This window comes from Argentina silus (genome assembly GCF_951799395.1).
Source record: "Argentina silus genome assembly, chromosome: Y".
Lineage (NCBI taxonomy): Eukaryota > Metazoa > Chordata > Actinopteri > Argentiniformes > Argentinidae > Argentina > Argentina silus.
This window is the reverse complement of record NC_139654.1, coordinates 43,050,159-43,074,079: the sequence shown is the minus strand read 5'-3', so window position 1 is coordinate 43,074,079 and position 23,921 is coordinate 43,050,159. Positions and strand designations below refer to the sequence as shown.

The 23,921-nt window shown below is 43.6% G+C and overlaps 1 pseudogene across 1 annotated transcript in view; it reads right to left on the bottom strand.

Moving 5' to 3' along the window:
- The window catches only part of LOC310824139 (cytochrome P450 3A27-like), a 164,257-nt pseudogene that overhangs the window by 25,941 nt on the left and 114,395 nt on the right, over positions 1 to 23,921 (bottom strand). Inside the window, exons 3-5 of the transcript in view lie at positions 1,952 to 2,079; positions 1,754 to 1,829; positions 1,367 to 1,527 (exon numbers count right to left, since the gene is read on the bottom strand). The product of the transcript in view is annotated as a cytochrome P450 3A27-like (transcript). The remainder of the gene's footprint in view (positions 1 to 1,366; positions 1,528 to 1,753; positions 1,830 to 1,951; positions 2,080 to 23,921) is intronic.

Here is a 23,921-nt window from a genome sequence, read left to right as displayed (position 1 = left end):
CCCAATGTCTCCCCCTTGTGCGACAAATGCAAACAAGGGACTGGAACTCTCACCCACCAGCTCTGGTCCTGCCCAAAACTAAATTCCTATTGGACCCTTATATTTGACTACATAGCAAAGGCATTCAATAAATCTATCAATCCTGACCCTCTACTTGCTATCTTTGGATCAGTGGTAGTTAACACATCCATCAACAGACATGAGAAGCAAGCCATCTCTCTCTGTACACTGTTGGCCAAACGCCTTATCTTACAACAGTGGAAGTCAGAGACTAGCCCACTATTCCGGCAGTGGCTTAGGGAGCTGGGGAACGTGCTCCATATGGAGAGGCTCCGCTATAAACTCACCAGCAGAGATTCCATCTTCCTGAAAACATGGCAACCCCTACTAGACAAATGGGCAGCCGCCTGTGATAAGGATCCTCCGTAGCCTCTCATCCGAAACACTTGAATGCATACACAACACGATTACATTTTAGTTATCACAATATACTGTTGTACACTCTGTAGGCCGTTAACGTTGCCATCATAATTTATATTATTAGCCGGTGCTAACTCAATGAATACCTCTGTTCCTTTTATTTCACTCTCAATTTCACTTTCAACTTCCTCTTGCTACTTTCGTTTTTATTGTTATTATATTACTATGCTTTCATATTTGCGGTGTACATCTGTGTATAAGAGTGTGTGCGTGTATTATGTGTGTATGTGTATGTATGTAAGTGTGTGTATGTATGTACATATATACGTACTACTCTTCTTTTACCTGAATCTTGTCTAGTACACTAAGCTTACTTGTCATGTTTTAGTTTCTACTTTTATGCTGGCTTTTATTTATTTATTTTATTATTATTATTATTATTATTATTATTTTTATCTATTTTTTTTTTTTTTTCTTGTGGGTGGGGGGGAGGGGGGGGCCTTGGGGCCCTGTGTTGTTTTTGTTGTTGTTGTTAAAATTTAGAAAACCTGAAGGAGGACCAGTGTATCTTAATCCTGTACAACCCCTATGTTTCCTTCAATAAATATATATATAAAAAAAAAAAAGGTATATACCCTGTAGATCCCTCAGGTTCTCAGGTACTAGCCTTTTAACTATTCTGAAGATTCCAACAACACCTATCTACTTCCTGTTTCAAATGAATAATACTGGGCAGAAGTCTGCACAGGGATGCTACAGACACATTAGCACACTGTAAAATACTGTCACCTATCTAACCATCTGTTCCAAAGCAATAGTAATAGATACTGTAGGAGTCTGCAGTGCACAGGGGTTACACACTCATCAGTACCCTCTAAAATACTGTCACTATCATATTTCCTGTTCCACATGAATAGTACTATATAGGAGTCTGCAGAGGGGTTACCTTGTTGGGAAACACAGTGTGTATCTCCTCCTGCAGCTTGGTCATGATGTGAGGGTTGGTTGCCAGATTGTAGGCCAGGAAGGACAGAGAGCTACTGGTGGTCTCATAGCCAGCAAAGATGAACATCATTGCCTGGGACAAGATCTCATGGTCACTCAATCCTATTATGATGGGAGAAATGGGGTGGTAGGTGTGAGAAAGGGACGAAGTAGAGTATTTCCACGGTGTGTTTGTAGGTATAGGTGTTTGAGGCAGGTACTGTATGTGTGTGTGTTAGATGCTAGTATACAGTGTGTGTGTGTGTGTGTGTGTGTGTGTGTGGATGTGTGTGTGTGTGTGTGTGTGTGTGTGTGTGTGTGTGTGTGTGTGTGTGTTTAAGGCAGGCACCTTTACTCTGCTCCTCTCCCTTTGAGTTGCTGTCTTTCTGCGAGTCTATCATCAGCTGCAGGAAATCTACCCGACTCTGGAAGCAGGCTTACGTCAGATCAAAATCACATGAGAACTACCAGATGCTACCAAATCTCTACAATTGTATTACACAATACTGGCTGAAGATCGTATATTTGATCAGTTATATTTACATACCTTCCTGGTGCTAGCCACGCGATTGGACTTGATCTTCTGAAAGACAGCGTAGAAGAAATCTGTGACCGAGGCAGGGAATAGGGATACCTCCATGTTTGCCATAACAGGACCCATGAAGGGGAAGAATGCTGGACGGACAGGAAATGCCACGGTTACAAACAGGAACAGGAAATACCATGATACGTGACTCCAATCCTATTCAATGCACAGCCCTGTCCAGAAACAACTCCTAGGCTCTATCCCTAGACACTTCTGTATCCAATCCACTCAGATCTCCAAGTGTCCAGCATTTAGGAACTAGAGGTTGGTTCTTGACAGGGCCCATGTGTTTGTCAAATGAGTAGAGCGCAAACCATTGGCAGTGTGTTAATATGTGCAAAACATATATTAACATCATGTTTGAAACAGGAATTATTTTAATGTTTATATAGCCTGAGAATATACATCCATACAGGATACATTATGTATATAGTCAAAGAATAAGTGACTCCAAAGATGAACTATTATTCTATACTCTGTTATCTGACCACTGAACTTATCGAAGATAAGATCAAATATACTTTATTGTCCTGGATGAAAATTTGTCTTGGATTAATTCATTAAAGTTGCTGCTTCACACAACAACAAACAACAATGAATACACACTATACACATAGTACAAATCACACACACACTCTCACACACACACACACACACACACACACATACACACGTCAGAGTTGTTAGTCATTCATTTATTTGTGTTGTATAAAGGAATGAATGAAAGAAGGAGAGGAGAGATGGGACTGTACCTCTTTGATCCGCCCACTGGTGAAGGAGGGAGACAGGACACTGCGGATCCGTCTCCATGCATCATCCTCAGCGATAAACACGGCGTCATACAGAGGCCCGTTGAGATAGATATTCTAGAAAAATAATAATTATTATATACTGCAAGATTAACCTAATATTAATAATGCTATCATAACAATGATATTATCTATTTAAGGAGCCCTTATGTTTTTTTCCCCATAACAACCACTTCAATGTAGCATATTACCCTCCTGTTAGTGAAAAGGGAGTAGCATTCCTTGATGAGGATGGTTTTGATCATGGCTGTGTCCATGATACACAGGATGGGCTGACGGCCATCATAGATCCTACAGACCAGCAAAAACAAAGATAGTTAGATATACACTCACAGAGCACTTTATGAGGAACACTATACTAATACTGGGTAGGGCCTCCATTTGCTCTCAAAACAGCCTCAATTCTTCGTGGCATTGATTCCACAAGATGTTGGAAACATTCCTTTGAGATTCTGGTCCATGATGACGTGATTGCATCACTCAATTCCTGCAGATTTTTCAGGTTCACTTTCAAGATGTGAATCTCCTGTTCTACCACATCCCAAAGGTGTTCTATTGGATTCAGATCCTGGGAAGGCCACTGAAGAACACTGAACTCATTGTCATGTTCATGAAACCAGTTTAAGACAACTTTTGCTTTGTGACATGGTGCATTATCATGCTGGAAGTAACCATTAGAAGATGGGTCAATTGTGGCCATGAAGGGATGCACATGGTCAGCAACAATACTCAAATAGGCTGTGGCATTCAAGCGAATATACCGTAGATAGAGACAGACAGACCCATCACAGATCCTGCACTCTTAGAAAAAAAGTGCTACCTAGAACCAAAAAGGGTTCTTCTTCCACTCTCCCTTTGAAGAAACCTTTTGGGTTCCATGTAGAACCCTTTTCCACAGAAGGTTATACAGTACCGTGCGAAAGTAATGGGACAGTGAAGCATTTTTTCTTCTTTTTGGAGTTGAAATGAGAACGTAGAGATTCTCATCTTTTATTTGATGTTATTTGTGTACATATTGGTTTATCATTCAGAAATTACAACACTTTTATGCATAATCCCGCTATTTTAGGCTACACAAAAGTGATGGGACAATTGGCTTGACAGGTGTGTTCCGTCACATAATTTGTGCAGTCTGCTATTGGTGTCTTGTCAACATGAGGACCAAAGAGATGTTATTGAAAGTCAGGGAAGCCATTATGATGCTGAAATATCAGAAAAAAATGAAACATTAAAACCTTAAACCTACCAACATCAACAGTTTGGAACTTCATTAAAAGGAAAGAAAGCACTGGTGAGCTAAGAAATCGCAAATGGCAAGGAAGACTTCCAGTGGATAACCAAAGAATGCTCACCATAATAAAAAATAAAATAAAATAAAAACTGCCCCATAGATTAGGAACACTCTCCAGGAGGTAGGCGTCAATGAGTCAGAGACTACCATCCGCAGAAGACTTCACCAGCAGAACTACAGAGGCTACACTGCAAGGTGCAAACCACTACTCAGCCACAAAAACAGGCTGGCCAGGTTACGGTTTGCTAAAAAGTACCTAAAAGAGCCTGCAGAGTTCTGGAAAAACATGTACCGGAGAAAGTGTGGAGAAAAAAAGGAACTGCCCAATATTCACAGCATACCACATCATCTGTGAAATATGGGGGAGGGGGTGTTATGCCTTGGGCATGTATGGCTTCCACTGGAACTGGCTCACGTCTCCTTTGATGAGGATGAATTCGGAAGTGTTCAGAAACATCTTGTCAGTCCAAGTACAAGTTAATTGCTCCAAACTCATTGGACGGCATTTCACCATACAGCAGGACAATGACCCAAAACATACTGCCATAGCAACTAGGAAATTATTCAGGGCCAAAAAGTGAATCCTATAGAATCCTATAGAACATGCATTTAATTTGCTGAAGAGGAGGACAAAACATCCTAAAAAAACAAACAACAATCGCTACAATATAGGTCTGGCAGAGCATTACCAGAGAAGATACCCAGCGTCTGGTTGGGTCAATGGGTCACAGACTTTTGCACTTTTGCATACAAAGGATTGGGGACCAAATACTAAACATGAGTGCTTAATTTGGACATTTGCATAATGCAAAAGAAGAAAAAATGCTTGTCCCATTACTTATGCAGGGCACTGCAAATGGAACCCATAAGAGTTATTCAACCAAAGAATCCTTTTAGAACCCTTTTTTTCTTTATTTTTTTAATTACATTTTTGCCCTTTCAATGACATGGAGGGAAGACACAATCACTTCCGATTTGAATTCTGACGTGTCGTGGCTCCTCTTTATTCATGCAGTTTGAGACGTGCTCAGAGGCAATATAGGAGCCTCAACCAATGAGAATCCAGGATGTTGTCAAACATTGGCAACGCACAAGTTGTGTTTGGGACTGTAACAAGTCCGTGACACAGAGGCGGAGTCGAGGTACTGTTTTCTGGGAGTATCCCGTTTATTTTCATAAAATGTTAGTAATAATTCCAATGTTCGTAATAATTTCAATGTTCGTAACACAACGCCACTCGGCGACTTTCCAGTCGCCCTCCTTCTCCCTCGAACGCCGAGGCACACACATCTTAAACCATCTAGTCAACGAGGCTTCATTTGCAACAGGTGTGCAACGGAGCCTCGCCGACGTCACCCTGGCCACGGTCCTGTAGCTCCCTCTACAGGCCGAACGCTGCATGTCCCCCCACATACCCCCACCACCCGACACAGGCCGGGGACACGACGGCTGACAACCTACTCCCCCCCCCCCCTGCACGGGAGAGGAAGTCTGCCACGACCATCTGCGCCCCCGGTCTGTGCACGACCGAAAAGTTGAAGGGCTGCAACGCGAGATACCACCGGTGGAGCCACTGGAGGGGAGCATGGTCGGAGTAGAGGGTGAAAGCGCGACCCAGCAGATAGTAGTGGAGGGCGCCGACCGCCCACTTGATGGCCAGGCACTCCTTCTCCACCGTGCTGTACCGGCCCTCCCTCTCCGATAGTTTGCGGCTCAGGTACAGCACCGGCCGGTCAGCCCCCTCCACCCGCTGGGTCAGCACTGCTCCCAGGCCTCTATCCGACGCGTCCGTCTGTAGGGAGAAAGGGAGGTTAAAATCAGGCGCATACAGGACCGTTTCTCCACAAAGAGCTCCCTTAAGGGCCTCGAACGACCCCTGGCACTGGCCCGACCATTGGACCGGATCCGGGGCACCCTTCCGGGTGAGGTCCGTCAAGGGACTGGCCAGCTCTGAAAACCCCGGCACGAACTGCCGGTAATAGCCAGCCAGCCCCAGGAAGGCCCTCACCTCCTTCTTTGTCTTGGGCCGCGGAGTGGCTGCGATGGCCGCAGTCTTTTCAATCTGTGGCCGCACCTCCCCCCGACCCAAGTGGTACCCCAGATACCGGATCTCCTTCCGCCCGATCAAGCACTTCTTCGGGTTGGCCGTCAGCCCCGCCTGCCTCAGGGACCTCAGGGTCCATGAGGCGCTGAAAAGTGGCTGGGGCTCCGAAAAACCCGAAAGGGAGCACCGTGAACTGGAATAGCCCGAGCGGAGTGGAGAATGCAGTTTTCTCCCGGGATACCGGCGAGAGTGGAATCTGCCAGTATCCCTTCGTGAAATCCAACGTCGTGAAATACTTGGCCGTGCCAAGCCGGTCCAAGAGCTCGTCAACCCGGGGCATCGGGTAGGCATCGAACTTGGAGACCGCATTAACCCGTCTATAATCCACACAGAACCGTATAGCCCCATCCGGCTTGTTGACAAGCACGATGGGGCTACACCAGTCACTGCGGGACTCCTCGACCACACCCAGCTCCAGCATGGCTTCCAATTCCCTGCACACAATGTCTCGTTTGTGTACCGGCAACCTATAGGGACGCGTGCGCACCGTTAAACCCGGCTGCGTTTCTATGTGGTGGTCGATAAGCGTAGTCCGACCGGGCAAGGGAGAGAACACGTCCGCGAACTTAGCTTGCAAATCTGCAACGTCCGTGGCCTGGCTAGCAGAGAGATGGTTATCAATACCGACCGGAGTGCTAACTTTTGATTTTGGGACTTCCGGACCGAACTCATCTCTCTCTGGAATTATTGTAGCCAGAGCAACAGTGACCACGTCGTTCCATTTTTTTAGGAGATTTACGTGTTACACCTGCAAGCTATCCCCCCGGTCCGAGCGTACTACCTCGTAATCCACGTCCCCCATGCGACGTGTGACCACACCTGTAAATTCTCGCAGGTTAGTTCCCCTGTCGTACAGTCACTTTTGACGCTCCTGGGCTTGCAGCAAATGCACGCGTGAGATAACCCCTAGGGCGTGGAGCTTTGTGCGCAAGTCCAGGACGTATTGAATCTCATTTTTACTGTCGCTAGACCCTTCCTCCCAATTTTCTTTAAGAAGGTCTAGGACACCCCGAGGCTTACGCCCGTAGAGTAATTCAAACGGGGAAAACCCGGTGGAAGCTTGGGGGACTTCCCGTACCGCAAACAACAGGGGATCTAGCCATTTATGCCAATTCCGACTATCTTCGTGTACGAACTTCCGGATCATTGACTTCAAGGTCCGATTGAACCGCTCACAAAGGCCATCAGTGGCCGGGTGGTAAACACTGGTTCGAATCGCCTTGATGTTCAACAAGCCATACAGTTCCTTGAGGGTGCGTGACATAAAATTAGTGCCCTGATCGGTGAGAATCTCTTTCGGGATTCCCACGTGGGAGATTACTTGAAACAATGCCTGCGCTACACTCCTGGCAGAGATATTGCGCAGCGGTATTGCCTCGGGGTATTGGGTTGCGTAATCTATCAAGACCAACACAAATCGATATCCCTGTGTACACCGATCAAATGGCCCGATAATATCCATCGCAATGCGGCCAAATGGGTTCTCGACCAATGGTAAGGGCCGCAAGGGGGCTTTACCAACTGACATTCGCGCACCACCTACGCACCTCTGCCCGAATTCCCGGCCAATAAAATCGAGCCATTATACGGTTTAGTGTCTTATCATAACCTAAATGGCCCGCCATGGGGTCGAAATTAGCCGCCTGGAAGACCATTTCCCGGAGGCTACGGGGAACCAACAACTGGGTTACTTCCTCCTGGCTATGTGAGTCACGACTTACTCGGTACAACCTGTCGCTGATAATCGCGAAATAGGGGTGGGCGCGTACTGCGTCTGGCCGTACCAAAGTACCATCAATCGCTATCACTTGGTCATAGGCCGATCGTAGGGTCTCGTCACGAGACTGCTCGAGGGGGAAGTCACCTAGCAACGGATAGTTCGGCGGGGGAATCTCGGGTTGAGACCCCCCCGCCGGCTCCGGCTCCTCGGCAGCGTCGCGAGGCGCCGCCTCAGCACAGAACACATTACCCGCCTCACACCTCCCTCTCTGTCGTGCACGCACCCCGGTAGCCCTGCTTACCGCTTGAGGAAACCCCTCCCAATCTACACCCAGAATAAGGGGATGCGTGAGGCGCGGGCTAACCGCCGCCTGTACACTATGCTTTTTCCCTTCAAAATGAATCTTGATCGTGACCACAGGATATTCGTGAATGTCCCCATGCACACACTTCACCAACACCCTCGATGCCTTTAACAATGCCCCCGGTCGAACCAGGCGCTCCTGGATCATGGACTGCATGCAGCCCGAATCCAAGAAGGCCTGGTGCATATCATGTTGTATCCTTACCGGAACACGATACGCCGCTCCTGGTCCGGGGGGAGGGCCCGGTATGTCGCCGATGCGGACGACCTGCCCCACCTCCCTCACTGGGCACTCCGCCTGTACATGGCCCGGCCGTCCGCATCGCCAACACACCCCCCTTGTCGCTCGGGGTGCTTCCTGTGGGGCCAGGGCTGGTTCTCGACATGCCTGCCCCTGCCATCTCGTCCTCGGGGCGGGCGCCGGTCTCTCCTCCTCCGTCACCATGGCTCCTTCCGGGCGCCGGACCGGGCGTTGGTCATCGGGGCTCCTGCGGCGGGAAGGAGAGATGGTCCTCCACCAAGGTAACGGCGGCCGCGAGATCCTGGGGCCGGTGGTACTGGACCCAGGCGGCGGTCCGGGCCGGGAGCCTCGTGGGGAATTGCTCCAACACCACCCGGTCCCCGACCTCCTCCGACGAGCTGTTCCCTGGGTCCAGCCACCGCCGCGCGCTGTCCCGCAGCTGCTGGGCGTAGGCAAAGGGCCGGCTCCCCTCCTCCATCATCAGGGCCCTGACGAGCTCCAGGAGGAGGGTACGGTCCTCAGCCCTTGCCGTCACCATCTCCCTCACCGCGGTCTGGTGCTCCTGCTGGAGGTGGGCCTGCTGCTCCAGTATAAGGGCCATCCTTCCGATAGCCGCGCTTAACGCCTCCATTCCCTTTTTTTCTCCGCCTTCGCTGTGCCCCACGTTGGGCGCCACTGTAACAAGTCTGTGACACAGAGGCGGAGTCGAGGTACTGTTTTCTGGGAGTATCCCGTTTATTTTCATAAAATGTTAGTAATAATTCCAATGTTCGTAACACGCCACTCGGCGACTTTCCAGTCGCCCTCCTTCTCCCTCGAACGCCGAGGCACACACATCTTAAACCATCTAGTCAACGAGGCTTCATTTGCAACAGGTGTGCAACGGAGCCTCGCCGACGTCACCCTGGCCACGGTCCTGTAGCTCCCTCTACAGGCCGAACGCTGCATGTCCCCCCACAGGGACCATACTACAGAATACTTAAAAGCTTAAAACTTAAATCGCTCAATAACAGATTCAAATTATTAATGTGGAAGCATGAAATTGTTGCTTGGGCAGTGTACATTGCATCAAGACAGATCATTTGTCTTGGTGTACGAGACCATTTCGTCGGTTGGATCGTCTGTGTTTGTGAAAATCGCACGGTGTCCGCCTGGTTTAAGAGTGTATACTGTAGACACTGAGAGATACATATATCCATCATAGTTAACAATAACCAGGATCAGTTTAGCAGACTCAGCCCCACAGTTTCCCATATTTCTGGAAGCTCTCTGTGTCAAAATTGGTGAAACCACCCTGGGAACAAAAAACAAAACAAAGAAATAGCCAGTTCATAAATGCTTGTCATAAACCTGAATTGTGGCTTAGTTTATGATGGCCCTTTTCCACTACAGACCGGCTCCCACTCCTCTCTTTTCGTTTTCGTTCAAAAGCTTTATTGCCCATTTTTCTGGGTAAAACAATTCATATTCAGCTCCCATGGCTTTCACCACAACAACACACATCATGGATGAGTCTACAATGTTGTTGTTTATGGGCTTAATCTCTACAAACCTTCTTATATCCCATCATCGTCCCGAGGAAAGGGATGGGTTTGAGACAAGGAATGCCTAGTTTTTTTAATATTCCATATGGCCAGTATCCATACCTGGTCAGAACAAATATAAATCAACAATCTGACTTGAAACAAAAGCAAAACGATCAAGTCATAGGTATCATTGAAACTTGTTAGATAACTGTAATTATCAATACTATCATTTGTATGTATTATTACAACTAACTAACTAACAAATAATATTTTTTATTAAAACTTCTTACACTACGATCAGAGTGATGAGTAAGGCAAGGAGAGTCCATGTCTCGGTGGAGAAGTACGGAAGGTAACCCATCTTTACAGGTTCAATCGCTTCTTCTGAGTAACCCCGGACACGTCTGCTGAAGTGATTATTTTATCCCATCATGACACCTGTGTTTCAGATCATGAAAAGAGTATGAGTATGTGAGAGTATGTGAGAGGTGAAGTTGAAGCCATGGCTAGTGAATGATTGAAAGGATCCCTGCGCAGAGGGCAACACTCAGTGATGTTATTGTCGGCCTTTATCTTAACATCCTGCTAATAGTTGCTCCTTGTTTGATCCCTATCGGGTTTTAACAGTTTGCAGACCCATTGATTCAAGAAGGACTATGGGGCAAATATTTTTGGGCAAATATTTTCTTTCGAGTAATACTGAATTTTACATATTTGAACTCCTCTAAAAATGTGTTATGTTCTTTACATGTATGCACTTGTTTTATATCATTGGCTCCTAAAAACAGTATTTCAAAATACTAGTTCAAAACACATCACATATTACAGTAATGAAGCAACTGATTAACATGAATACAGTGCTCTTCATAAGTATTGGAAAGAGGAAGCATTTTCTGTTCTTTTAGCTCTACACTTGGATTTGAAATCAAACAAATATTATGGGGTCAAAGTAGAGATTCTCAACTTTAATTCAATGGGTTTTTAAAAAAACATTTGTAAACATACTCCCACTATTTCAGGGCTTCAAAAGTATCATATAATGTCCAAATAAAGTACTAATGTTTCGTATTAGGTCAACAATCTGCCTGAAGTCTGCGACCCCACCAGGCACTATCCACTATCCACTATCCACTATCCACTCATCTTTAGAAAATCATTGACATTTCCACATGGTATTGTGTCATAGAGTAGCTTCCCTACAGCAATATTATCTTGACATTGGGATCCTTTGTCCAAACCATATTTCAGGGTGTATGTTTGGTTGCAGGGGCCCAGGCTGTGCTCTCTGACTGCTCCAACTGTAGTAGACCCTGCAGTGAGGAAGAGGTCAACATGCTGCAGTACCGTCAGCCAATCACACACAAGAACCAACAGATCGCCAAGACCTCCATTGAACCATGCACGCACGCACACACACACACACACACACACACACACACACACACACACAAACACTGTCTCAACAGCCCCTTCCTTCACTCTCACTCTCTCTCTCTGTAGGTGGGTCAGGCTGCGTATTCAGCCTCTAAGGGGGGTATTGTTGGGATGACTCTACCCATCGCCCGAGACCTGGCACCCATGGACATCTGTGTGGTCACCATCGCACCCAGTCAGTAAACACACACACATACATACGCACTCTTTCACACACTCCTCCCCCCCCCCCTTCCTCTCCATATCAGACAACCTCTCTCTCCCTCTCCTTAGGTTCTGTTCTCCACTCCTCTCCTGGCGGGTTAACCTGAGAAGGTGCGTTCATTCCTGGCCCGCCAAGTGCTTTTCCCCTCGCGCCTGGGAGACCCTGCAGAGTTTGCCCACCTGGTGACATCACTGGCTGAGAACCCCATGATCAATGGAGAGGTCATCAAACTGGATGGAGCTATCCGCATGCAGCCCTGAGAGAGAGTGAGTGTGTGTGTGTGTGTGTGTGTGTGTGTGTGTGTGTGTGTGTGATCCAAGGTATACCACTGTGACAGCTCCGATGTGTGTGTGCATGTGAGGTGTGTGTTCATGTCTGGTACTCCAAGCTCTGCTGTACTGTACGCTCCATGCAGTTTTGTTTTGTTTTGTAAACTGATCCAGTAATAAACTTCTAATGAGTCTGAGTCTCTCCTCCTCTGTGTCTGTGTAAAGTGAGGTCAGTAGGAGCTAATAGGACAAATGAAACAAGAATGAGCCTTATGAGGCAAGTGTACCTTCATTTGTCCTATTAGAAGTGAATAGAACGCCTGGACACAGGAAATGCTAAATGCTAAAGCTCTCATAACATCACACCTGCACCAGTGTGTAGCTTTATGTACATGTCATCCACAACATTTGAGTGAAGGGAAAGGGACACATTTCTTTTGGAATGGAAAGGAGTCGAGGTACAGTATCTTGGTATACACACGTTTGCTCCAGTTTTGTACCCATTGACTGTGACCCTGTTTGTGTAAGAGGCTAGGGCTGACCCATTCTGATTCAAGATGTTTGTGTAAAAAAGGTATTTATTGCATATATTGTCCACTAAAAAGCAGATGATGGTACAAGTGTAAGGGACCAAGTGCTCCAACCTCAGTCTATCCTGAAGATCATTCCATATCTGAGGAGCACAGCAGCTAAAAAGTTCTTCTCAATTCTGTAATCACTTGTAGCACATTAAATAGTAACAAGCTGCAAGTTTGATCGCCACTAAGTCGCCATAAAAGCAATGATGTGAGGTAAAATGGGAGTTTTAAAAGAACTGCTTCATATACAGATGAAATCCAATGATATTAATTTTTTACATACCTTTTCTTCCTAAACTCATCATCACTCAACATAGTTTACAGCTATGCAACTTGTAAAATACAGCATTTCAAACATGACACACAGTTTGCCTTTGAATATGACTTTAATGAAAGAGAATTGAAACGGCAAGTGTAGTTATAGTGGTAGTATGCAGGGTAGTTATTGTGGTAGTAAGTTCGAGATAGTTGTGGATTTCCAGAATTGTCTCTGTGTTGAAATATCTGAAAGAGAAAAATTGTCTTATCATTTGTATAGATAAAATCTAAATTATTTTGAGGTGATTTGAGAAGCCAAAAGGATCATCCTTAGAATGCACTGTAAGCAGATAATGGAGGGCATACCTGTATTTTGTTTCCCTTTATGGAAAGCCCTCTCCATGCTCTCTCTGGCAAACTCCAGGTTCGCCGCCATTACTCTTTTCTTTTCAGTCTTCTCCTTCTCTCTCTCCATTTCTGTCTTCATCCTCTTCACGACATCTTCTGTAATCTTTGTCATCAACTCTTTCACTTCCCTCTCCCTCCTTTCCACCATATTATTTATCATCCCATCCATCTCTTCTCTCATGTGTTTAACGTCATCTTCTTTCTCCTTCAGGATTTTCTCCTGTTCATTCCTGTTTCTCTGTCTCTCCTCCTCTGCCCATTTCATCACCTCCATCCTCTCTTTCACTTGTTTCACCTCCATTTCTTTCTCCTCCAGGATTCTCTCCATCTCTTTCTCGGCCTCCTCTACTCTCTTCAGCGCCTCCAACTCCTTTCTCATCCATTCAAAATCCTTTTCTTTCTCCTTCTCACTCCTGTTTCTCTCTCTCTCCTCCTCTGCCCATTTCATCACCTCCATCCTCTCTTTCACTTGTTTCACCTCCATTTCTTTCTCCTCCAGGATTCTCTCCATCTCTTCTACTGTCTTCATACCCGCCTCCATCTCCTTTCTCATCCATTCAATATCGTTTTCTTTCTCCTTCTCAATCTTCTCCTTCTCCCTCTCCATCTCTGTCTTCATCCACTTCACGACATCTTCTGTAATCTTTCTCATCTCCTCTTCCACTTCACTCTCCCTCCTTTCCAACATATTCTTTATCACATCCATCTCTTCTCTCACGTGTTTAACGTCACATTCTTTCTCCTCCAGGATTCTCTCCATCTCTCTCTCCATCTCTTCGACTCTCTTCATCGCCTCCAACTCCTTTCTCATCCATTCAAAATCCTTTTCTTTCTCCTTCTCACTCCTGTTTCTCTCTCTCTCCTCCTCTGCCCATTTCATCACCTCCATCCTCTCTTTCACTTGTTTCACCTCCCTTTCTTTCTCCTCCAGGATTCTCTCCATCTCTCTCTCCATCTCTTCTTCTCTCTTCATACCCGCCTCCATCTCCTTTCTCATCCATTCAATAACCTTTTCTTTCTCCTTTTCAATCTTCTCCCTCTCTCTCTCCATCTCTGTCTTCATCCTCATCTCCTCTTTCACTTCCCTCTCCCTCCTTTCCACCATATTCTTTATCATCACATCCATCTCTTCTCTCACACGTTTAACGTCGCATTCTTTCTCCTCCAGGATTTTCTCCTTCTCTCTCTCCACCTCCTCTACTCTCTTCATCACCTCCAACTCCTTTCTCATCCATTCAATATCCTTTTCTTTCTTCTTCTCATTCCTGTCTTTTTCTCTCTCCTCCTCTGCCCATTTCATCACCTCCATCCTCTCTTTCACTTGTTTCACCTCCATTTCTTTCTCCTCTAGGATTCTCTCCATCTCTCTGTCAACCTCTTCTACCCTTCTCTTCATCACCTCCATTGTTTCGGTCTCCTTCTCACTCATCTTTAATCTCTCTTCGCTCTTCTTTACCTCCTTCTCTCTCTCCTGCACCACCCTCTCTCTCTCCTCCACCTCCTTCTCTCTCCTCTTCATCTCATTTCTTGTTTTTTCCATCTCCCTCTGGAAAGTCTCCTCCATCTCCTTTGTCACTTTCTCCACCTCCTCCACCTCTTTCGCCTTTATTTCCAACTGGACAATCCTCTCCTCCAAATCCTTTTTGTTATTTTCCTGCGTCTTTTGAATGCGACTGAGTATTGCATTGCATTCATTCACTTTCTCAGTGTCTCTATCCAACACTTTCCTCTTCCTCTCCATATTATCTTTAAGATGGTTGACTATCTTCCTCTTCCTCTCCACCATTTCTCTGTCCTTGTCCACCCTCTCTCTCTCCTCCATCAGCCTCTCCTTCTCTGCATCGGTGTGCTCCTTCACCTTATGCAGAAGGTTTTGGGCTCCCTCCACCTCTTCCGCTCTCACCTCTTCCTTTCTTTCTTTAGCCACTCTGGCCCTCTCTCTCGTGTGCCTGGCCCGTCTTGATGTCCTCTGTGGGAGTGGGGTGTAGGCTGCGAAAGCTGCCGGTCCTGCTGCCTCCATCATCAGGGCAGCCTGATCCTCTTTACACTCCTGTGGACATACAGTGAACACACTACAGGTGCAGTCTCGAGAATGTCTCTATGAATGTATTTGTCTTTTCTGAGTATAAAACCATTCAGTTGTCTCCAGTGATCTTTACATATTGTCTATGTTTAGCCATCCTGAATGGGGTGAGTGGGTAGTTATCAAATACAGTAGCATAGGGCTTTGAAACTTCCTGATGGAGATGACAGACACAATGACAGGGAAACGTCAAGAAATATGATTGTGTTAGATAACAGGCTTCCCTCGCAAAGAGATTGCGGTACCTCACAATGTTCTCAAGAATAGGCTGTTGCGTTCCCAATTTCCCAAAAGGGGCTCTCTAGTTTTGCCTTTAAAAAAGGCCTACATCTACCTTTTATTCAACATATCCGACACAATTTATATTGCAAATCATGTAGGCCTGTACAGTAAGTAATTGTAGGCCCTTTGCAAAGTCAACTTACGACTTACTTAAGGAAAGGTCCTGTCGATTAAGACCTATTAGTGCCAACTATGTTTGGTTATATTTTAGATAGGGCCTACCTGAAAACATCAAATTAACCATTTTGATATTGTTCTGTCAATCATCGTTCTTCGATAGTCCCTCCTCTATAGGTTATTTGCGTTTGTCAAGCTAAAAAGAGAATCTGTCTCGTTTTAATGTTGATCTTTAAAATGGTTGATTTTGCAGCCACATTTCTCTCTGTAACAACGATTGAGCTCGTCCCGTTTCACTTTTTAGGCTGTTACGCTGCTCTTTCACTGACAAACAGCTGTTTTTGGAATTGCGCCCTCACCGAAATTACCGCGATTTGACTTGATGTTGGGATCAAACTGTCTGCCGAGTCGGATGAATTACTTCACAGCGATCTAACAACAAAGTGTAGCCAATTAAGAGTATTTCTTTGCAGTAGGTCTAGGTCCTGATTGTGGGGGAAATGTTGCTTTGAATTGTAGGCTACTTTGACTGGACGATAACATACGAATACAAACAAGTGTACAGTAACATGTTGTCACCACGGATGATAGAGCTTGATTTGATTAAATTTGATTAATTTTCAGCCCTGCTTCTTACAGCTTTGCGTTTACTTGAAGGCAGTTCACGGACTTGAGGTAGGCTGAAAATATACAGGAGCTTGTCGGCCTAGTGCTTATTCGATTAAGGTAGGGGGGATCTGCGCGAAGCCCACACATCGTGTCGCTCACCGGCCCCGCAGCCCACAGATCGACCGGACCACCAGCAGCCATGGCACAGCCCTTTACACAACATTTAGGCAGCACCCCCTCTCGAAAGATACATCCTACGTCCTTGGACATTTGGCCCAAGTATTGGGGCAATTTAATGTAAAGTATTCCCGTTTATTTAAACTAAAATAGAGCAAGGCAAACTTACCTGCGGCGGGTCCCACCAGTTTTTCTCCATTGTGTTGAAATGTAATTGAATCTATTTCCACTAATGAGCGTACCACATTACAAATGACAATCAGCAAAGGCTATTTGACAACAACTGGAGGTTCAAGTGACCAAAGTGACTTTTACATAAATTTACGTCATTGCTAGCAGCGTCATCAAGACAACAGCATTATGACGCAGGAGATATTTATTTGATTACAGATATGCTCATGTTGTTTCTTGGAAAATATACGTCGTTGGGATTAATCATCATCATATTATTAATTAATAGACAAAACACAGACATAGATATAGGTATATAGATCAGTGGTAGGGGCTCGGGGTCGTTTCTGGACATGGCCCTCCATTGTAATTTACATTTACATTCATGGCATTTAGCAGACACCTTTATCCAAAGCGACTTACAACAATACATTTGTTTAAGTAATTGAATCATCTATCCAACAGTCATCATAAGACAAAGTAATCAATGCTCACACCAGGGGCCATAGGCAGTCGGCTATTTCATTTTATTTGTATTAGCAGGAGAGAACTTGTACAAGGGGGGTAGCGGGGATGAAGAGGTCTCTGGGTGGGGTTGGGGTTAGGGTTAGTATAGGGGGGGGGGGATAAATGGAAAACATACTCGTGGTTCAGGTATTAACTGCCAACTGAACTTAGTTGGAACAATACAAATTACAATGTAAAACAATAACAATATAATATCAACATTTCAGTATTATATCAAAATAATGATTTAGAAATATGGTACAACCTGTGAGCTGCCTGGTTGCCTTGGCAACGGTAAACTACAGCGCTGTTCATCAGCGGTTCGGGCTCTGGCTCTAACCGTCTACCTTCTCTTAACCGTTAGGAGAAAACGAAGAAAAACAAAGAAAATGTAAACTACAAAACACTCTAACATTAAATCCTACACATACATCTGTATCAGTGGAGTCAGGCAAACGTTACACCAGACTCCCTTCGACATGTTTTGTCAGGTGTCATTTGACAACAACCACTCATCGTAAACGGCAAGCTAGTGCTAACTCGTCCTCGTTTAGGATACCAAGCTAGCGCAATTACCGCTAACAAACTACAAACTTCATATGCTACTATGCCTAACGGTACACTAAATAGAAAGCCTACATTAATGACAAACTGTATTAATGCTTATGCTTAAGAATAAATGGAAAACACACTAGTGAGTCGTCTGGTCCTCAGTCTTTACTGGTTCAGGTATTAACTGCCAACTGAAGAACGCAGCGCAAGCCACAGCTTATATACCCGCAGGTGATCTAGTGCCTTTTATACTCCAAATAGAAATGCGTGAAATTGAATGGGGGGAGTCTGTAAACATGCAAGATAAAGTGCATACATATAAAATAACACATTTGGGCGATTCTTCAACTACAGGCACTTTTGGCCTTGTGAACTTGAGGGGAAAAAAAATGTTCAAATCTAAATTGTCACAGTCTAATAGGTTAATATAAGTAGTCTAGTTTCATGATCCATAAGAGAACGCACTAACATTACAAGACAAATTGATGTTTTTTTTACATATTGTCCGACCCGCATTGAACAAATGTAATTTCCATCATATGTAAACATTTGATTATTATTTAAAAAAAGTATGATATACATAATTTCTCAACAGTGTAAGACCACTTTCACACATAGTTTTACCAGTTTATACCTATATTGCAATTACCATACATTTGTGGATTAGGTAAATTAATTGAGATGAGGACCAAACACAAAGCTTACATCAACCACAACCTGAAATATAATATTGGATTGGTTAGATACATTTCAGGAAATAACTACTTGTGTTATTACATTAAGTGGAACATTATCCCATAAACTATGCAGAAGTTTTTAATGAGTGATTAGAATTTTGTAACTATTTTTAAAAAAAGGTATGAGGTGGTGGAAATGACTGGGTCATTTCTGGGTCATTTCTGGGTCAACCCCTCTTTCTTTTTTCCTCAGGTATCTCTCCCTGTCTCTTTTCAGTCGCTCTTCATATTTGACAGGGTCCTCTTTTATTCTGTCCCTATAGGCCTGAGACCTTTCTGCAGTAGAGGTCCGTGGCATCTTAAAAATAGATGAAAATGCATTTCAACAAATATGCATTTGAATAAAACATTAACATTGTACATTTTAATAAATAAATTACACATATGTAGCCTCACAATCTATGAATTGCACCTTGTAAGCATAAATGTAATTTCCACCTCACCTTTGTCATTTCCACCCAAGAAGGTAATGTGTTGGAAATGACGGAGGTGGAAATGACAATCTTACAGTATTTTGTAAGAAAATCCAAGCTAGCATCACAGATTAGCTATGAATTGGTACCTAGCATTTCATGCATGCAAAATACATCTATGTACGTTAAAAAATCGATTTATTTACAAACTCAATTGATGTTACGTCATGTTTGGAAATGACATACAATAAAAATATTTTCATTTCAAGCAATATTTACCTTGAGTTTTCTTCAAAAGTTGGTGAAGAAATCCAAAATATCCTCCATATCAGACATGTGCTGTGATGTAACTGTTCATCTCCATAGAAACTACCCAAACCATCTTTCACACAAACCTTTTAAAGGGACATTACAGTGTTGTGGTGGAAATGATGGCAATACTGTGGGACAACTACATTTTGTATATAAAATCACATAAATAGTTGTTTGACCTTAAATACCCCAATTATGTGTTGATTATTTTACTGATACTTTATTCAGTCACATTTAAAAAAAATAGATAAATCATTTTTTTACACTTCATTTTCATTATTGAAGATCAGAAGTCTGGGTGTGGGACAGGCACAAAACAGCAATATTTGCATCTATAACGATGTTGAAAAAGGTGAAAAAATCATCATAGACTACCGGTAAAAAGTTCCTAAAGTACTTTCATTGTAAAGATAACTATGAAAGTGTGAATATTCCCTTTTTTTTTTTTTTTTTATAAAATATGATCAAAGGACATGAAAGTGCCCGTAGTCTAAGAATCGCCCATTTACGTAAGTGGCCAATTACATATAAATATCCTATGTGCCACATAAACAGTGGAAAAAGCAGTGAAGCCCTTAGCAGACATAGGGGAAAATGTACAGTATATACAAACATGTACAGGAGCAGGACGTATTGTGTCTCTGTTAACACAGTTGTGTCATGTGTAATTGTGTTAAATGATCCATAATAAGTGCTGTCCAGTTTCCTCTATATTATATATAACATGGTGAATAACTCTCCAGATATTTCTTTAAGGCCAATATCAGATATATCTGTCAAGCTCTAATTACAATGAGCTGTCCTACCATTTCTACCTCCATCAGCCTCCTGTTGCACAGTAATGAGTGATAAAGACACCTGATGACAAGGATGAGAAATGTAAAGATCACGGTTTCATCCAAGGCCCATCTACCTTTCATTCAAATTATGCTAAGATTATTATCATTGGTGATTTTAACCTACATGTGGACAATGAGACTGACTCGACAGCCATGGATTTGATGAATCTCTTGAATTCTACGGACTTTATTCAGTGAGTTACTGGGCTCACCCATAACCACTGCCACACCCTGGACCTAGTGATTACAAAGGGTCTTACTCCTGTTGCATCCTCTTTATCTAGCCATGTCGCTGAGCAGATGAGATTCATGATGATGAATATGAATAGTACACCATCAACAGCTTCCTCCTGTGATAATGATTTAGTAACCAGCTTCAACACCAAACTAAGGGCAACTATCGACTCTGTAGCACCAGTCAAACAGTTTGATTGATTTCCTGGTGAAATGCATTGCGGACATATGGATGTCACAGAACTAGTCATTGGAGCAAAAACCGAAAGAGAGAAACTGTCTGCATACTTAAAGACACTTCTACTTACAGTAACACTAAGCACCAGGCAAAAAACAGAGGTGTCACCATTGACTCAGATCTTAATTTTGAAACCCATATCAAGAATGTGACTAAAACATATTTGTATCACTTAAAGAAGAGTAAGTAAGTTTGTCGGAAATCTGCCATCGTGGAGAAATTCTGTCTGAAGTTGTCCAAACGACAACATCCTCCCTTATAATAATATAACCCCCCGAAATGAACTTGCAGTGTTGGACATTAGCTGTTGTGTTTCTGCATGCGCACACGATTGGAAGAGGCAGCCCTCAGAGACAGAAAGGTGAGTCCACTCCCCTAGAACACCCCTGGCAGTAACAACATGTTTATATGCAAACCGAGTGTCCAGATAGGACACTCCATTTTAAAAAGCGTGTTTTCCGAACCAAAACAGCGTTTGTAAATGAAATATTTATTTCAGGGGATCTCGTTCCCTGATCGCTACCGATTAAAGATAGTCATTACAACCTTTAGGAAGCTTTTAAAAAGGTTGAATATTACATGGACCTTTACAGAACACAGCTGTAAAGGTGCAACCTTTCCTCTCCCAGGCTGACACTGAATGACAAATGCATGCTTGTATTACTAGCAGCCTTGATTACTGTAACACTCTCCTGTCTGGTCGACCAAAGAAAGCTCTTGGCAAATGATACAGAATGCAGCAGCACGAGTCAGATGGAGAGCACATATCATACAAGTCTCTGCACTGATAACCTGTTAGTTTTATAATTTATTTTAAGATAATTGTATTAGTTTAGAAATCACTCTATGGTCACGCACACCACTGCATGTCAGACATGCTTTTAAAGTATATACCCTGTAGATCCCTCAGGTCCTCAGGTACTGGCCTTTTAACTATTCTGAAGATTCCAACAACACCTATCTACTTCCTGTTTCAAATGAATAGCACTGGGCAGAAGTCTGCACAGGGATGCTACAGACACATTAGCATACTGCAAAATACTGTCACCTATCTAACCATCTGTTCCAAAGCAATAGTAATAGATACTGTAGGAGTCTGCAGTGCACAGGGGTTACACACTCATCAGTACCCTCTAAAATACTGTCACTATCATATTTCCTGTTCCACATGAATAGTACTATATAGGAGTCTGCAGAGGGGTTACCTTGTTGGGAAACACAGTGTCTATCTCCTCCTGCAGCTTGGTCATGATGTGAGGGCTGGTTGCCAGATTGTAGGCCAGGAAGGACAGAGAGCTACTGGTGGTCTCATAGAGTGTTTCCACAGTGTATGTCAGTCTAATCAATGAATTCGATAGCTTCATTTATTGAGCACAAAATGATTTAGACTGAAAGCTATATGGGGGCAGTTGTACCGACTGTGAGGAACAGTGGGCTGAAGATGTCAAACTTGAGCATTTTCTTGATGTTGGTCACAAAGGGGTCAGAGGGGTTGTGGAGGGAGTCGATGTCGACACTGAATGAAGTGCTGACGACCTTATCCATACTGTATGGTCCAAAGAACCTGGAACACAACCACACAATCTTTGACCACCAGAACCACAACCACAAAATTAAAGGGGGAGTTCACTGAAATTACAAATTCACCTTATCTTCTCGGAAGAGAAATCCTCACTCTTTTAGTTCAATGGGCTCTTCGTTATCGGCCGTCTTCTTCAGATTGCTGACCAAATTACCAGAGTGCTGCTTCATGATCCCGAACATCTGAGTTGGGAAGGATACATGGAAAAATATGATGATTGATACATGGATTAATATGTGCAAAACATGGGTTAATATCATGTTTGAAACAGGAATTATTTTAATGTTTATATAGCCTGAGAATATACATTCATACAGGATACATTATGTATATAGTCAAGGAATAAGTGACTCCAAAGATGAACTATTATTCTAAACTCTGTCATCTGACCACTGAACTTATCTAAGATAAGATTAAATATACTTTTTTGTCCCGGATGGAAATTTGTCTTGGACAATTAAAGTTGCTGCTTCACACAACAACAAACAACAATGAATACACACTATACACATAGTACAAATCACATAAACACACACACACACACACGTCAGAGTTGTTAGTCATTCATTTATTTGTGTTGTTGGAATGAATAAAAGAAGGAGAGGAGAGATGGGACTGTACCTCTTTGATCCGCCCACTGGTGAAGGAGGGAGACAGGACACTGCGGATCCGTCTCCATGTATCATCCTCAGCGATAAACACGGCGTCATACAGAGGCCCGTTGAGATAGAAATTCTAGAAAAATAACAATGATTATATACTGCAAAATTAACCGAATATTAATAATGCTATAATAACAATGATATTATCTATTTAATAAGCCCTTATGTTTTTTTCCCCATACAACAACTTCAATTTAGCGTATTACCCTCCTGTTAGTGAAAAGGGAGTAGCATTCCTTGATGAGGATGGTTTTGATCATGGCTGTGTCCATGATACACAGGACGGGCTGACGGCCATCATAGATCCTACAGACCAGCAAAAACAAAGATAGTTAGATATACACTCACCCAACACTTTATTAGGAACACTATACTAATACTGGGTAGAGCCTCCCTTTGCTCTCAAAACAGCCTCAATTCTTCGTGACATTGATTCCTTTGAGATTCTGGTCCATGATGACATGATTGCATCACGCAATTCCTGCACATTTTTCAGGTGCACTTTCAAGATGTGAATCTCCCGTTTTGCCACATCCCAAAGGTGTTCTATTGGATTCAGATCCGGTGACAAGGAAGGCCACTGAAGAACACTGAACTCATTGTCATGTTCATGAAACCAGTTTAAGACGACTTTTGCTTTGTGACATGGTGCATTATCATGCTGGAAGTAGCCATTAGAAGGTGGGTAAATTGTGGCCATGAAGGGATGCACATGGTCAGCAACAATACTTAAATAGGCTGTGGCATTCAAGCAAATATACCGTAGATAGAGACAGACAGACCCATCACAGATCCTGCACTCTTTGAAAAAGTGCTACCTAGAACCAAAAAGGGTTCTTCTTCCACTGTCCCTTTGAAGAAACCTTTTGGGTTCCATGTAGAACCCTTTCCACAGAAGGTTATACAGTACCGTGCGTAAGTAATGGGACAGTGAAGCATTTTTTCTTCTGTTTGGATTTGAAATAAAAACGTAGACATTTTTATTTTTTATTTGATGTACATATTGGTTTATCATTCAGAAATTACAACACTTTTATGCATAATCCCCCTATTTCAGGCTACACAAAAGTGATAGGACAATTGGCTTGACAAGTGTGTTCGTCAGGTGTGTTACGTCACATAATTTGTGCAGTCTGCTATTGGTGTCTTGTCAACATGAGGACTAAAGAGATGTTATTGAAAGTCAGGGAAGCCATTATGATGCTGAAAT